Raw genomic sequence first — 15,377 nt, forward strand, 5'->3', positions numbered from 1 at the left:
ACAATACAGAAAAGAGCAATAAGGACAAACAATGCAGGATACAGAGATCACACAAACTATTCATAAAATCACACATGTTGAAATTTATGGATCTGGTCAAATTCAGAACAGCACAGTTAATGTAGAAAGCGCAAAATAATCTATTGCCAAAGAATATACAGGGAATGTTTAGTGAAAGGGAGGGCGGATATACTCGAAGGGGAGACCTAAACTTTTAAAAACCAAAGGTTCGAACAAAGATGATATGCATGTGCTGTGGAACTGTCTGGAGACAGAAATAAAACAAAGTGCAAATATAAATCTGTTTAAAAAAAGGTACAAATGTTTTTGAACAAGTATATAGAAGAGGAAGTATGTCTCTATAAATAGAATAGTCTCTAAATCAGTCTGCTGACTGTTAGATTGTAACTAAGTATATGGTATATATATGTGTGTGTGTGTGTGTGTGTGTGTGTGTATTTTTGTATGTATATGTATGTATGTATATATGTGTATATAAATTTACATTTATAAATATATGTATGTAGTAGGGTTGTCCGGATCCGATCGGTAGATATCGGATCGGGGCCGATATTAGTGAGCTGATCTTTAAAAAAAAAAAAAAAAACCTTTTACACTTCAAAAATATATCTATATAAATATATATAATTACAAAAACAAAAATATACTGCATACTAGAGATGCCCCGATCACACTTTTTTGCCCTATTTTGCCCCCCCCCCCCCCATACGATCCGATTTTTCCGATATCTATCTATCTATCTATCTATCTATCTATCTATCTATCTATCTATCTATCTATCTATCTATCTATCTATCTATATATATACTTACAAAGTAAAGTGATGAGAGCAAAAAGCAAGAGTAAACCACGTTTTTTCAAATTTTCGTTTATTTTAATAAATAACCAGGCAGAAAAATCCCTCCAATACAGAGAGCGTGGTGATGGGGCGGAGACACTGGCCGTGACAGACAGCATCATCCAGCGCTGTTGTGGTTGTGGATGAGAGGGATAAAGGCTGCACTGCCTTTCCAGCCACACAACACACCGCAATCAGTAATCAGAGTAATTAAAAAGCACAGTCGAGTTGAGAATAGCCAGTAACTTTTACACCAGGGAGGTTACTTCTATTTCATCGCTGTTTTTTTTTTCCTGCATGTGGAGCGAGACTGAGCAGACGCGCCAATAGCAACCTGGCAACTCAAATAGGAGATTTGGAGGCTTTGAAAGAGTAGTGGGTTCTCCCTGCAGCAGCCAAGTTGCATGCAAAATAACGGCATTCAGCCGAAGCTCGGAGTACCGCTCATCACACCGGGGGAGCCTCTTCGCTTTGGAGAACGAGGACGAACAGGAGAAACTGAGGTAATTGCAACACGGCGCGCTTTGCTTCCTTGCGTAAATCCATGAGGTGATAATCCCGCAACGCCAAAGAGTTTCAGCCTGGGCCACCAGGAGAAAGAGGAGGGTGTGATTTGAACGAGATCGTCACATGAACGTAGGAAAAAAATAAATAAAAAAAAGCTTATAATGAAGCTCAGGCTTGCTCAGAGAGGAAGGAGCAGGTGCTCGGATGAAGCGCATCGATTAGGACGCACAGACCCGGCGTGTTCAAGCCGCATTAATCTCGTCTTTGTTAAATAGTCGGTGCTTTTTTTTTTTTTTTTTTTTTTTAAAGTGGTACGTCAGAGAAATACAGCGCAGTCTCGAGGTTTATTATTATCGCAAAATTATGTATCGGTCTGTGTTGTTGTGAACCCCTGGGTCGCTAAAGGGACGTGAAGAGGCAGCGCGCGAGAGCCGCAACGAGCTGTCAATCATCTCCTCCTTACTCGTCCATCGATTCGCCCCTCCTGTTTGTGAGTGAGTTACCATGGAGAGTCTTCCGGTCCGTCTCCTCTAATTACCTATTTTGGAGTAGGGGGCGGCGGTCTCGTGGCCGGAGTGATTAGGTTGTCGGGTTAAATAGCGCAGAATTCACGTCCCGTGCCGGCAACGCACCAAAATGAATGAACACATCAAAACAATGACCCGAGCTCAGAGCATTTAAAAGGCCTCAAGTGAACTTCTCAGGAGAAAGTGATTAGTCCCGGTCAGCTTTTTCACACCCTGCTACCCTCTAATGGCATCAGGATGTTGGAGGATGCAATTAAAGCAATTAACTGTGAACATGTGCTATTAATTTGCATTCGCTTGTTCGCGAGCTTGAATGCGTGCCATACACAGGGCTTTGCAAAACACAGGACTCCGACTGTGCTGCGAGAAGCTTTGCTTCAATGGTCAGTTTTAATTCATGCACTAACTGTGGCAAGTGAGTGGGAAAGCAGTAGTTACTTTACTGGACCAAGAAGGAGTTTAAAAGATGTGGTTTGCTGAAGCAATTGGCAAAGTGCTTGTTGTCATGGAGTGCAACGTCATAAGGAGTTGCCTGTTATTTAGCCTCTTTTGAGCTTATCAGAGTCATAACAATTTGCCATATTTCAATTAGATAGTATGAGCTCCTTCTCCACAAGCCTAGGTATATACACAATAAAAATTTGTGGTAAAAACATAAATTTAAAAAAAATGATGTCCTCATGTAGATATTTGATAAATTATTCATAAGCATATCACACAATATACGTGATAGACCAGATCTAAGTCAGTGGTTCCATCCTTCTACAGAAGGCTATGGACCCCAGGTCATTCTGGTGAGGCTGAAGTTCCTCTAAATGTACCTTAAACAGGTGCAGATTCAGTTGTGTCAGCCTCAGAACAGTCAAAGCCTCCCCCTCCCCCTGTGCCCGCCCATGATGGACCCGGACTGCAGGTTAGGAAGCATAAAGCAAGTACAGATTGTACAGTTATGATTCATACAAGCCTATTAAATGAGGTTTGGTCATAAGCAAGCAAAGCAGGGTTGTGTTGTGGGGGAGTTGCTTCGCAGTCTTGCTTCTCAGCGATCCCTAATTTGATGCCACGTTTACACGTACCCAGGTATTTAAAAAACTGTGATATTTCTCTGCATTTCTTGCATTTACACATAAACGCAGCTTCGAGTCGCCCCAAACGATGATTCCTGAAAACTCTGGCCACGGCAGATACTAATGCCACAATTCATGACGTTGTGTTTTCTTTTTCCAGGATTCTGATTGGCTATCATGACTTCATGCTTCTCGTTACACTGCCCCCTACAGGTTTGGCATGGTCATAGTAACTCTGAACCAGACGTATATGCAGGTCATGTCAATTAAAACATTATTTTAAATGTAGACGCGGGAATATCCATAATGATAAAAACCTGGGCACACGTAAACGTGGCTTGATATTCCCCACATACTCTGGCTTCCTTCTGCAGTCCATAAACATGCATTTGAGGTTTAGCAGTGACACTAAAATTGCGCATAGATGTGAGTATGTGTGACTGTCTGTCGCTCTGTGTTTGCTCTGTGATGAACTGGCGACCTGTCCAGGGTGTAAAATGCCTTCAGCTATAATCAGCTGGGATTTGCTCCAACACTCCGTGGTCCTGCGTTGGATAAAGTGAGACAGAAAATGAATAAATGGTCAGATCAGAGAAATCAGTAAAATTTAGTTTGAGCAGGGTTCTTCCAGCTGGTTTTTCTAATGAATCAAAATGATTACATTTCAAAAATTCTATTAGATTAAATAATTTAATTACTGCGAAATTTAGAGATTTTTGTTAAAGTTTTGTACGATCACATGTAAACCTGATCATTTAAGCCATATCCTGTCAGTCAGAGTGAGGATCACAGCAATACAGCGAACCCACTCGTCCTCAGATTTTCTTATTCCCTCTCAGGTTGTAACTATCGCCGGCAGTTCTGCCACAATCAGAAGCTCATTGAATTTGGTTCCTACTACACTCCTCAGCATGTCAGCGTGGCAATTACAGTTTGAACCCTTACCTGCAGCCACTGTTTCGTTTCATGTAACGGTGTGCAGAACCTCGCCTTGCGAGGCTGGCACATTGTTCCACCAGCCATAGTTGCAAATGTCTCCTCAGGTGCTTCTGTGTCAGCACATTTGCACTCTGACAGAATACATTTCGGGCTCATTGGTAATCGGAAAGGAGCTCATTTCAAACACAAAATTCAACTCCATTCACAGAGTGAACAGTCTCTGGACAGGACGAGAATCTCCACACAAACTACGACTATGTTGAAAACATACCAGGGGGAATAAAAAGACTCCCCATGAATGCTAACACTAAAGAAATCCTGCTGCTTCTTAAGTTATCAGACGTCCCTATATATCGACAAATTATTCCACATTTGCCTCATCCTTTATTCATGTATTCATTTTTTTCCCTGGAGGGCAAAGTGAAGATATAGTTCCATAAGCATAAGTTAACAAGGCAACTAATGACAAACAAAACAGCTCCGAAAAGTTTCCTCCACATAACGACCTGTTTTTTTTTATTGTTATGGACAATTCAGGTTTTCTAAATGTTCCAAGAAACACTAGTTGTTGTTCCTGTTCTTACCAGATACCCAGGAGACATGGGTTTAGCTTTATTAGTATTCTGTGGAAGTATTTTGTTTATGATTTTTAAGGTTAAAATGTCATTTTTCTAATGGACTTGACAAGTCCTAAGGTCATCTTTAATCTGGAGAGCAGTTCAAGGTCTAATGCTTTAATTCATCAGGAAGTACGATGTCTGATGAAGACGTTGCATTCGTATCTGTCAGCCCTGCAGCATGTCAGCAATTTGGACATAAACGCAGAAGCCGCTTACTGTCAGATCTTGTCTTTGTGTCAAATCTGACGGACCTGACTAGTCATGACACAATGTTGATTTCAATTGAATCCACAATTTTCCTGTCATACTTCCACCCATCCTCCCTTTGCTTCTATCCCAGCCAAGGCGCACAATCGCCCACATCCACACGCCTATTAATAACCCACCCAGACGCCGGGGAAACATGCAAACTCTCATAAAGGCCAGCAGGTTCAAACCAGGACATTCTTGTGAGGTGACTCTTCTAACGGCTGCCTTTGCATCCGTCCACATTAGGAAGTGTGTCTGTTTACACTCCCTGCTCCTGCTATCTCCCAAATGTTTCCTGCGACTGTCTCAGAGGAGCACATGAAAGAAAAACACATGCTGAGAAGGTTGTTTTATGTGATGTAGGAAACAACCGTCTTGGATTCGTCACAGTCACGTATTTCTGAAGACTGATATCAATATTGTTGTGCCAGAAATTTGTGTTTTTTTTTTTTTTTTGTTTTCAGTCTTTGTAGCTCTTGCAAAAAGAAAGTACTAAACAAAAGAAAAAGAAGGGTCCATTTTGTCCATTAATTTCTTTCGCAATACACTGAAATAGCAGCTGCAACACATTGCAATAGAGCATAGTTATTTTTAAGTAACAACTTCGAAGGATTTAGGAACACAGAGTGTCCCTGAGAGAAATGAGCTCTTTTAAGGGTGGATCGAGGCATCCAGTGGCCCACTGAGTGACCAATTAAGCAAATGTCACTATTGTTCTATGCATTTCCGTCTTGAATTTTCAATTTGTTCTCATGAATATTGTCTTGGCTGATACTCCACTGGAGTCACTGCCAGGCTCTTTTTCATCATACCATATAAATTCACTCACTTCGGAGACATACTCTCCCTCTCTTTTTGGCTGGAGTACTTATTACTACCCCGAGCACCATAATTTAATCACACCAGGAGGCTTTGCAGCAGTGAAGTCTAACGTCTCGGTGGGGACTGAGATTGAGGCACATCAGCTGCAGCAAAACAACCGAAAACACTCATTTTGGAAATTCAAATCAACACTTATGTGATTACGCTACACAGCACATTTGGTTCTATGATTCATTTCCTTTACAAAAGTTAAGAGACAATAAAGAATGACATTTTTATTTAAGCCTTTAATTAATGGCACGCTCTGCCAGAAGCCCACGGGGCTTTTTTCACAGCAGACACTTTGACTCATCATAGGAGGAAAAGCACAGGTGTAATTAATACCATTATTGATGCTTCCATTCCATTAACAGTGTGGCAACACTTTTGTAGAGTCTTTTAGAAAATAGACAGATTTCACTGCAGAGATTAAAACATTTGAAAACACTAAAATGTGAGGAATAAATAACGTTTGTATTCCCTTAATGTGAGTGAGGATGTGGTTTTGTACGTGCCAACTCGCTGCAGAGGATCCCAGTCAGCGGTTACTTTCATCGGGCAATTCACTTTGACGGGCTTAAAAAACATTTACTGTGCAAAGGAGCAATGAGCAGGCACCCACGTGAACAATTTTTGCTCATTTGAATCTTTCCTCTTTTTTTGTACTGAGCAATTACAGACGGCTTCTGAAGATGTATGTGAAAAAGAAAAAAAAAAATCCACAGTATTTGAAAAATATATTCGCTGGTTTATCTCAGGCTAATTTGAGGTTTGGGCCGTCCAAGTTCATCAGATCAAGAGAGTATTTTGCAGAGTTAATGTTGTTTTAGAGGAAGAGTTCCTCTTTTTGTTGGGAATGTGTTCACTGCAGTGGAAGTACAGAGACCAAAAATCTTATGCTTGACTTCACTGAATAGATAACCGAAGCCTCGTTTGGATTTCAGACAAATTTATATATATTTTTTAATCACTTAAATTATTGTGATGCATTGGTGATGCCAGTACATCAGCATGCAAAACAGCTCGGTTCTGCTTATAATGTATACAATGAAGCGCTGTGGCACCTGCATATAAATTAGAGTTAAAGAGGATCCAGCAATTAAAAGTACACCCATCCTTCCCCTGCGGTGACATTCAAAAACGGTCATCCATTGTTTAAGCTGCATTATCCAGCTCAGGACTGTGGGTTGCTGGTGCAGATCCCGGCTCAGGTAAAGGCAGAGACAATCTGGAGAAATCACTAACCCATCACAAGCAAACAGAGAAACAACTCTCGCACACATTCTCACCGAGGAACCAGTTCATGGTCACCACTTCACTCCAAATGTGTGTTTTCTGACTGGGGGAAAGAACTGGAATATCTGGAGGCATCCCATACACAGACAGAGAACATGCAGACTCTGTATTCTCCCTTTGGAGAGATGCATGTCTTAACTTTTGGGAGAATTTCAGGTACAGACCCCACAAAACTAAAAGAAAAAGACTATCTGATATTACTATCCAAAAGCTCATTGGCAACTGCTCCATAACACTTGTGCAACTGCGATCTTACCACAATATTGATTAAAATAATATATGGAAATGTAATAACTGGAGTTTTTCCTCTGGAAAACCTTTCTGACATTCAATTTGTGAGTTTTGCCCTTGTGTCTACATAAGCGACTCTTTATTCCTCACAGTAAAATGGAAATTACCATGTGCATCAATGTAAATATTTTTCCAGTAATGTTCGACATTTAAAGGCAATATAATGTTAATCATATTAGCCTCATAAGCATCTCATTATACTTTCATGGTCAGTGTACCATTTCATTAGCGAGTGTGCATGGGCATTATAGCATTAACATTATGTAGAATTTGTATTCCGTATTTGTAGGTTCAGTTGAAGCAGAAATTAGATGCTTCACCACTTAAGTGCTTAAAAGACAAGGTGCTAATGTTGTCAGAAGTGTTTCCTGAATTCCCTGCTCCATTTTATTGGCGAGATCCTAATCCACAAAACTGTAATAGTGGACATGAATTATGAAAAGTATTGTGATTCTAAGTATTTTCATGAGCTGACTGAAGCGTCGTCTAATGGCGAGTGGTTTCGGGTAAAAACCGGCCCGGACGGGGAGTGAATGGTCCTTTTGTGGGACAGACACCTGCAGAGCTCTGCCCCCTGCTCCTGGAGTGATTAACATGCGCCTCCAACCCCCCCCCACCCCCCCCCCCCCCCCCCCCCCCCCCCACCCCACCCGTCCCTCAGCCACCCGTCCTGGCTCCGCTCCTCTGCCTTGGCAATTCTTCTACATTACACATCCTGCAAAGGTTATCACTCATGTCTTTGTCTGGGCTGAGTCAACACCGCGTGACTGCAGAGTTGTGTTAGGATTGAATCCACCCCTGGATGTTCGCAATATATGTACATTGGACAGATTCCTTAAAAAAAACAAAAAAAAACATGCCGAGTCGAAATGATTGAGTTTGTGTTTAACGCACAAAGATTGTAGGAAATTTGCTTGCTGAGTAACTTTGCCGAGGACGTGCCATATGTTTTGTTATACAGTCATCTGTAGAAGCAGTGCTGCTGCTCTCAACTTCACCTTGGAACACTTTTGTCTTTATTTGTTTCTTCTCTTTCATAGTTGAGTGGTCTGAACAAAAACCTCAGATATTTGTTTTCCCGAGTAGATTCTTGTGCAGCCTGAAGGTTTGTTGTTATTGTGAGGCTGCGTTTGGAGCCATCATGTGCAGTTTTCTGCTATATTGCATTTATCCATTGTTACATGACTGTTAAGTGGTGCATTTGTCTTTTGTAGCTCAGAGTGGTGAAGATGCGACATTATTTACTTGCACACCGGTGTTATCAGCCCTTTCCCATGCTCCATAATACCTGTGCACGGTTCAATTTGTTTAATACCTCTAAAATCTAATCTATGTCGGGGGATTAAACAAGATTCTCCTTTCTTTCATCACACCTTTGTTGATACCAGTGAAAATATTTGCAGGCAACATTCAGCGGCTGTCATTATGAGTCATATCCTCAGCAGGATTTTTTTTTTCTCTTCCTTTCAGTCTGATGCTGTGTTGTGTCCTGAAACGGCGAGGTCAGATCAGACACATGATGACGCCTGTGCCAAAATTTGTTTTTAAATCAGATTTTCCAGGCATCGTCTCCTCACCTAATTGTTTGGACCTGGGTCAGTGCTGGTATTAGAGCATCAACAGGCCGGCGCTTTGCAACATGCTGACTGCCTGATAATCCACTTCTCTTTCTGACGCTTTCCCCGTGTCGGCGGGCCCGCATTGACATCGAGCGTTGATTGAATTCCTCTCCTGAATATTCCTGAAACCGACTCCTCTGTGCACCTGCTCTCTATCTCTCAGTGGACTGAAATAGCTGTGTGTCTTTGTGTTCCTGGTGCATTTAACACACACAGCTGTAGAGGCTGACTGTAACATTAATCGTACATGTCATCTCAAAATTTAATGATTCACTTCATTGGGGCTCTTTCTGTGCCTGTAATGTGAGCGTGTTCTCAGGTTTAGTTGCCAATAATATTGATAAAACAGGCACTGAAACACACCATAGAGCCCCAGTGGTTCCTCATTCAGTGTACACTAATGCAGTGTTTATCTGTTGGCTGCCAACTGTGACACTGACCAAACAGCCACGTCTGAGTGTCGGCGTGTTTATATATGTGTCTGTCCACCCTCTGAACCCCACCCACAATCCTCTGCTCCACCACCAGACTCAGGTCTCTGTGCCACGGTGGGATTAACCCCACCCTCTACATTCTGGCCTGCCTTGATTATGTCCAGGGATAAGAACTGCTTAATTGTAATCACTGGCGCTGTCCTGAGCAGCGTAAAAACAGGAGCACGGATCAGCTCAGGCCACAGTCTGAACCCAAGCTGAACACACACACACACACACACACACACACACACACACACACACACACACACACACACACACACACACACACACACACACACACACACACACAGGGACACACACACACACACACACACACACACACACACACACACACACACACACACACACACACACACACACACACACACACACACAGGGACACACAGGGACACACACACACGCGCACACACACGCACACACGCACTCGCACACACACACACACACACACACACACACACACACACACACACACACACACACACACACACACACACACAGACAGCTGAAAGTCACTACATTCCTGCACATTTCCCCTACAGCCTTCCTCTTGAAAGGGTGCCATGTTTTCAACCCATTACCGTGTTGGTTGCCAGTTAGCAGGAAACTCTTTGACACGTCTAAGTGAATCAAATCAAGCACTTCATGCTTTTAATTATAGATGAGGCGCTAAGAGGTGTAGAAGACAAATGATACGGCATGGAGCTATCTATTTAGCATGCCGCTGCTCGTGTGGTATAAAGCGACGTAGTTCTTAAATGCAGCAGTTGTAGCTGAAGTTTGATGTCTCAATTCCAAATGTTGGTGCAAATCGTAAGACGTGGCTATTAGATTACGATCACATTATTTAGTCAATTATCATTATTTATTTATTCTGTTTCGACATTACCTCGTAAAATATGGCGTCATTCAAAGTTTTCCAATCCTTCTCTGGATTCTGATATTTCGTCCAACAAATCCTCCGGAGTTCCTGGAAACCCGGTTGTGACTGCTTCACTGGTCAGCTCATACAATATCTCAGTGATCACAAATAACAAACAATTCTGGATTCATTTACATGCATTACAGTTGGAAATCTTCCCTGTGTCGAATTGGCTGCGGCCTCTCTTGCTAATAATTCGTGGCTTTGTTCCTCTTCAATGTTTGCACTGGAGCTTGAAATTGTGAAATGGAGTTGGCACATCAGAAGGTGGTACAAGGAGGAGGGAGGGGGGGATAAGGCGCCTGAACATTAGCCATAATTTGTTTGCTTTAGTTTGGTAATTGCTTCACAGAAAATCGAGGCAGTTTGAGATAGTGTTGAACTTGTGCCTTGACTTCCCTGCAGCATTCGCGACGTGATATCCTGGAGTTAGGGTAACAAAGTATTTGTCTTTCATGTTGCATAATTTTGTTTTGGCTAAATATTCAAATATCTTGAATCCCTATTAGAAATGTGTTGATGGACCAATTTGAAATGATTGAAATCAGTGAAGAACGTCCTGCACATGCATTCACACGCACAGTTTAGATTCACCAACATGTTGGACTATTGGAGGAAATTACATTTCCCAAAGAAAAACCACAAACAGCGAGAACATGCAACTCCATATAGAACAAACCCTTGAACCTTGAATGCATTGTGGGAAAACAGTCCCCTTGAGCTTTCTACTTAATCTCCCATTCTACAGAGAAAGACAACTTTATGCCAAAAAACTGTCCAGAGAAGATTAAATTGAGTATCGTTAATGGCAGTCCAGTGGAACAGGTTGACCATCTGGCATTTCAGTTCAGGTCCAAGCTGAGGTCAAATCTCAGGTGACCTGCGTTTGCTGCACCAGACATTCAGAGCCAATTACTGGCCTCTTGGTATCAACTCCTCATGTGCACTTTGGCCCAATTTGTCCTCTGCAGTGTGTGTTTAGACTGGGAGGCTGGTACTGAATGTTGTTTTATTTTTTTTGTGCAACGTCACCTGTGTATACAGCAGACCTGCACATTGTGCAACCTGCAGGCTTCTGCCGGCAGGTTTGGCTGTCCTTGACCGGCCTGCATGGGGTCAAAGGTAAAGCTCAAGTCAAACTCAAATAAGTGCGTACCTTATACAAATAATAATAATAATAATAATAATAATAATAATAATAATAATAATAATAATAATTTGTATTTGTATTTTTATTATTTTTATTATTATTATTATTATTATTATTATTATTATTGTTATTATTATTATTATTATTATTATTATTATTATTATTATTATTATTATTATTATTATTATATATTTTTAATTCAATTTAATTTAATTTAATTAAAAAAAATATTTTTCTTAATTTGATGGTTCATACGTTTTTCAAGTAGATCTATTAATTTCAGATTCTGGAGAAGCTGACTTCTACATAGTCAGCGTGAAGGGTGGGGAGGACTGAATAGTAAATGTATGCCTGTACACATTGTTTCTTGATCTTTGGAATATTTAAAAGAAAAAAACAACTTTATTTTTGTAATTCCTGTGAATTTCAATACATTGAGGCCTTTTCCCTCATGTCTGCTTCTCATTGTAACATCGTAATAATAGTCAATATCAACTATTCGAACCCCTGGGCTTGAATATAACAGTTTTAAATTATAGAAAGAAATGCAGTGTCATGTATTGAAACTGCAGGGAACGGTCAGCACAAAATAAAAACATGCAGTAGTGGAGAGGGAAACTATTACCTTTCTGTAAAAATGTTCACCACCTCCTAAAGTTACCTGTAAATCTAAAAAATAACACCTTTTGGCTGTACAGTGTAAAGTTTTTGAGACAGGAGGAATTTAATGTTTACCAATGCTAAGCTAAGCTAACCACACCCTAAGCCATTGTCATGGACTAACTATATGAGTAATTATAAATGTACAGTCCTAGAAAGTATTTTTTCATCAGCAGAAATTTTCTACTTGTGGATCAAAGTGAAGAAAAAAAAATCCTTACGGGTGTAAATATATGCAAATATGTGAGAAGCTCATTAGCGATTTAGATTATTAAGTTCCTTTTTCTGACTGCATTGATGTTTGCTCTCCTGCTGCGCCGAGCTAAGCTATTTAGTTTTCATGAGGATTCACAGGAGGTGTAATTGAAGTTTGGAAGGTAAAACTGAATGCATAAATCAATTTAGGGGATTTAAGATAAACCAGGAGGGGGGGAAATACAGAAGTAGCCCAAGCAATTGCAGGTTCAAGGGAATAATGAGATCAATCTTACTGAACTGCTTTTTGAAATAATGAGTAATGCTTTACGTTTAATGAGCGTCAAAGACTCTGAAATTAAACTGCTGCTTGTCTGTACAGCTATAATTTAAACATTGAATAGTCTCAGGAATTTCTCTATCGTGATATCAACATTTGCAGTATACATATTGCAATTGACTGACTTGGGTGCAACCAATTATGTTCCCATGTGCTGCGCATTCATACTTTGCATGTCACATTTTCGGATGGAGCCCTACTGCATTGTGTTGAGATCAGCTCATATAATTTCACTTCATTATTTCAACATTTTATCGTACCAGGTGGCGACAGGCCAGACATCAGAAGCTCAAAGGCAAAGGAATTAAGTTAAGGTCGGTAAAAACAACAACTGCTTTGCTTCTGAAACGTTGCAGGAGAGAACTGCAGGGCCACACGTGAGCAAAAGAACAACAGAAAACAAACAAACATATTCAGAACCGTGGTTGAGCTGAATTTAGGCCTGATAAGTTATTTCCTAGTACAAATTCCAGAGTGCAGACATCAACATCATGTACTTAAATGTGTATTCGTGCCATCATATTGCGATCCATATCTTTGACAAACTTATCATACATCCTACTTTCAATGTCCTTCTTAAAACTTTTTCTTGACTGTATGTAAGTTTTAGTATTCTGTATTTTAATTACTGACCTTAATGATAATGTTACTAATTCTGTATAGTTCTATTGTGTACTGTAATGTTGTGTTTCTGCTTGTTGCGTCGTTTGTATAATGTAATGCACAATTTTATTTTGTATTCTGTATGAATTTTATGAAACCAGGTGATACATTTTAATGGTTACTGCTAATGATATTCATTTTTATTGTAGGTTTTATATATATTTGTAATATATATGCATTATAATGTTGTGTGCCTGCTCGGGGACTGCAGATGGGAAGCAGCCACGGCTAAATCTGGTACAAAGCATCTTTTCTTAAGGATTAATGTTTTCTGTACATGGGCCCTGAAAAATGAACAACTAAACTAAACTAACTAAACTGTATTTTCTTCCTACACATGAGAAAATAGTATATATTAAAACTAGTTGGCTGAGCCACAGAGAAAAAGCCATTCAATTAATTTTATTTATGCAAAAAGCCCAAACTGTGCCTTGAGAATAGGGATCTCAAACATAAGGTCTGTGGGCCAAAACTGGCCGGCGAGAGGCTCCAATTTGGCCAAACCTCCAAGTAAATTGTTTAGATTTCAAAGTAAACATAGATTAAAGAAAAATGATTCTTCAGCGTAGCGGACTCAACACAACACTGAGACCCGAGCTGAGATATCGATGATGCCGCAATGAAAACTACTAGCATTAGCCTCAATGCTATACCATCATTTTGTAGATTCTTTGGTCCATTTCACTGTATGTTGCACCAGAACACGTCATTCAAATTGGCTTTACATTGCGATTGTAGTCATTTTCTGTCAAATATAGACATTTTAGTCTCTTACTCTGTACCGCAAAAAGTTTAAAGTTTAAATTTGAAGGTTATGACGGCACTATCTTACCGGTCCGGCACACTCAAGATGAGATTGGGCTGCATGTCGCCCCCTGAACTAAAATGTTCTGCTTTAAAAGATAAAACCACACATCAAATCAACAAAGCAGAGCTGCCAGTAAGCTAACTGCTCGGAATGTAATTCTTAGCAAGACAGTAAATGTGCAAATGTTTTCTGAACCTATGTTGAGCAACCTGCCAAGTTTCATCACCAACGTGAATGCGCTGCAGTAAGTGAATTTTCACTTGCGCCGTGACATTTTAAACTCCTATTTCACAGCCTATTTTACACCGATTGAGAATTGAGTGATGAGTAATATGCGGAACAAGAAAGCGCGCTCTTTGTGTCGGTTTCCATGTTTGTTGCGGTGGCCAAGCGGCAGCGTGACGCTTAATTAATGCAAGGGTCATGTGAGATGGCCCACTGAAGAGGCTGTCAAATAAAGACAGGAAAATGTTTTTCTCCCCTACTTAAGAGCTGGCAGCAAATATAAAGGGACACTGTCAGAACATGAATGTGGCGTAGGAGATGCCAGCGTATTCATCAATGCCAGGCTTTATGTGTGGGAGGGTTTTTGATGTGCGGGGCTCGCGCTGCAGCGGTCTTCTGTGGACTGTGAAAGCCAAGAGCTTTGCCCAGCTGGGACTGAGTGATGGTGGATGCAAGCTGTCTTTCCTGCTCCTGCAGCACAGGCTTCTTCTTCCAGGCCTCGGAGGACAGAAATGAGCAGGGTGTGTGGAAAGTGACTGTGGGCCAGTCTGCGATGAGGGATTTTATGATTCTCAGAGACTCATTTTGTGTCGGTGACAGCTTAATTGAGAACCTCATTTATGTGCCCCCCCCCCCCCCCCGCAGCTGGCTCATTAATAAAACATGTTTTGAAATGTAGAAGATGTGGAATTCCTCGTCGCCTATGCCACCCAATGTAGTGGTTGTGGATGAAATCAATTGTGGCTGCTTGCAGAGCTTTGCAGCGTAGATGGCAGAGCTGCAGTGTGTATGAGGCCGTTCCAGTGGTGGAGCCAGATCTTCTGCAGTGAAGCACATGCTACACACACATGAAACGGAATATTTCTGCTAAGTAGAAAAGGCATATGAGACCACAGGACGAATCAAGCTTGGTCAGCACTACAATCCGCATAATTGTCCTACATTTTGTGGCTGATAATTCTCCAACAGGAAAAAAAAAGCTTTGCTAAGCTTTTTTTCTGTCCTACTTTGACAAGTTGAATATATTTGGAGCCACAATTCCTCTGTGGTAACTTGTCATCATCGTGTTTATGAGAGATGCTGTT

At 40.8% G+C, this 15,377-nt stretch overlaps 1 protein-coding gene across 3 annotated transcripts in view; it reads left to right on the plus strand.

The window, feature by feature from the left end:
• Window positions 1-989: 989 nt before the first annotated feature.
• Window positions 990-15,377, plus strand: part of arvcfb (ARVCF delta catenin family member b) — a 258,481-nt gene continuing 244,093 nt past the window's right edge. For 2 of the 3 annotated variants that reach the window (XM_080467642.1, XM_080467641.1), the window contains exon 1: window positions 1,007-1,362. The gene's annotated coding sequence lies outside the window, so the exon portion shown is untranslated. Of the gene's footprint in view, window positions 1,363-15,377 lie in introns of all 3 variants that reach the window. The other variant, XM_080467630.1, reaches the window with a different exon arrangement.

The sequence above is a fragment of the Lipophrys pholis genome (genome assembly GCF_963383615.2).
Source record: "Lipophrys pholis genome assembly, chromosome: 7".
NCBI lineage: Eukaryota > Metazoa > Chordata > Actinopteri > Blenniiformes > Blenniidae > Lipophrys > Lipophrys pholis.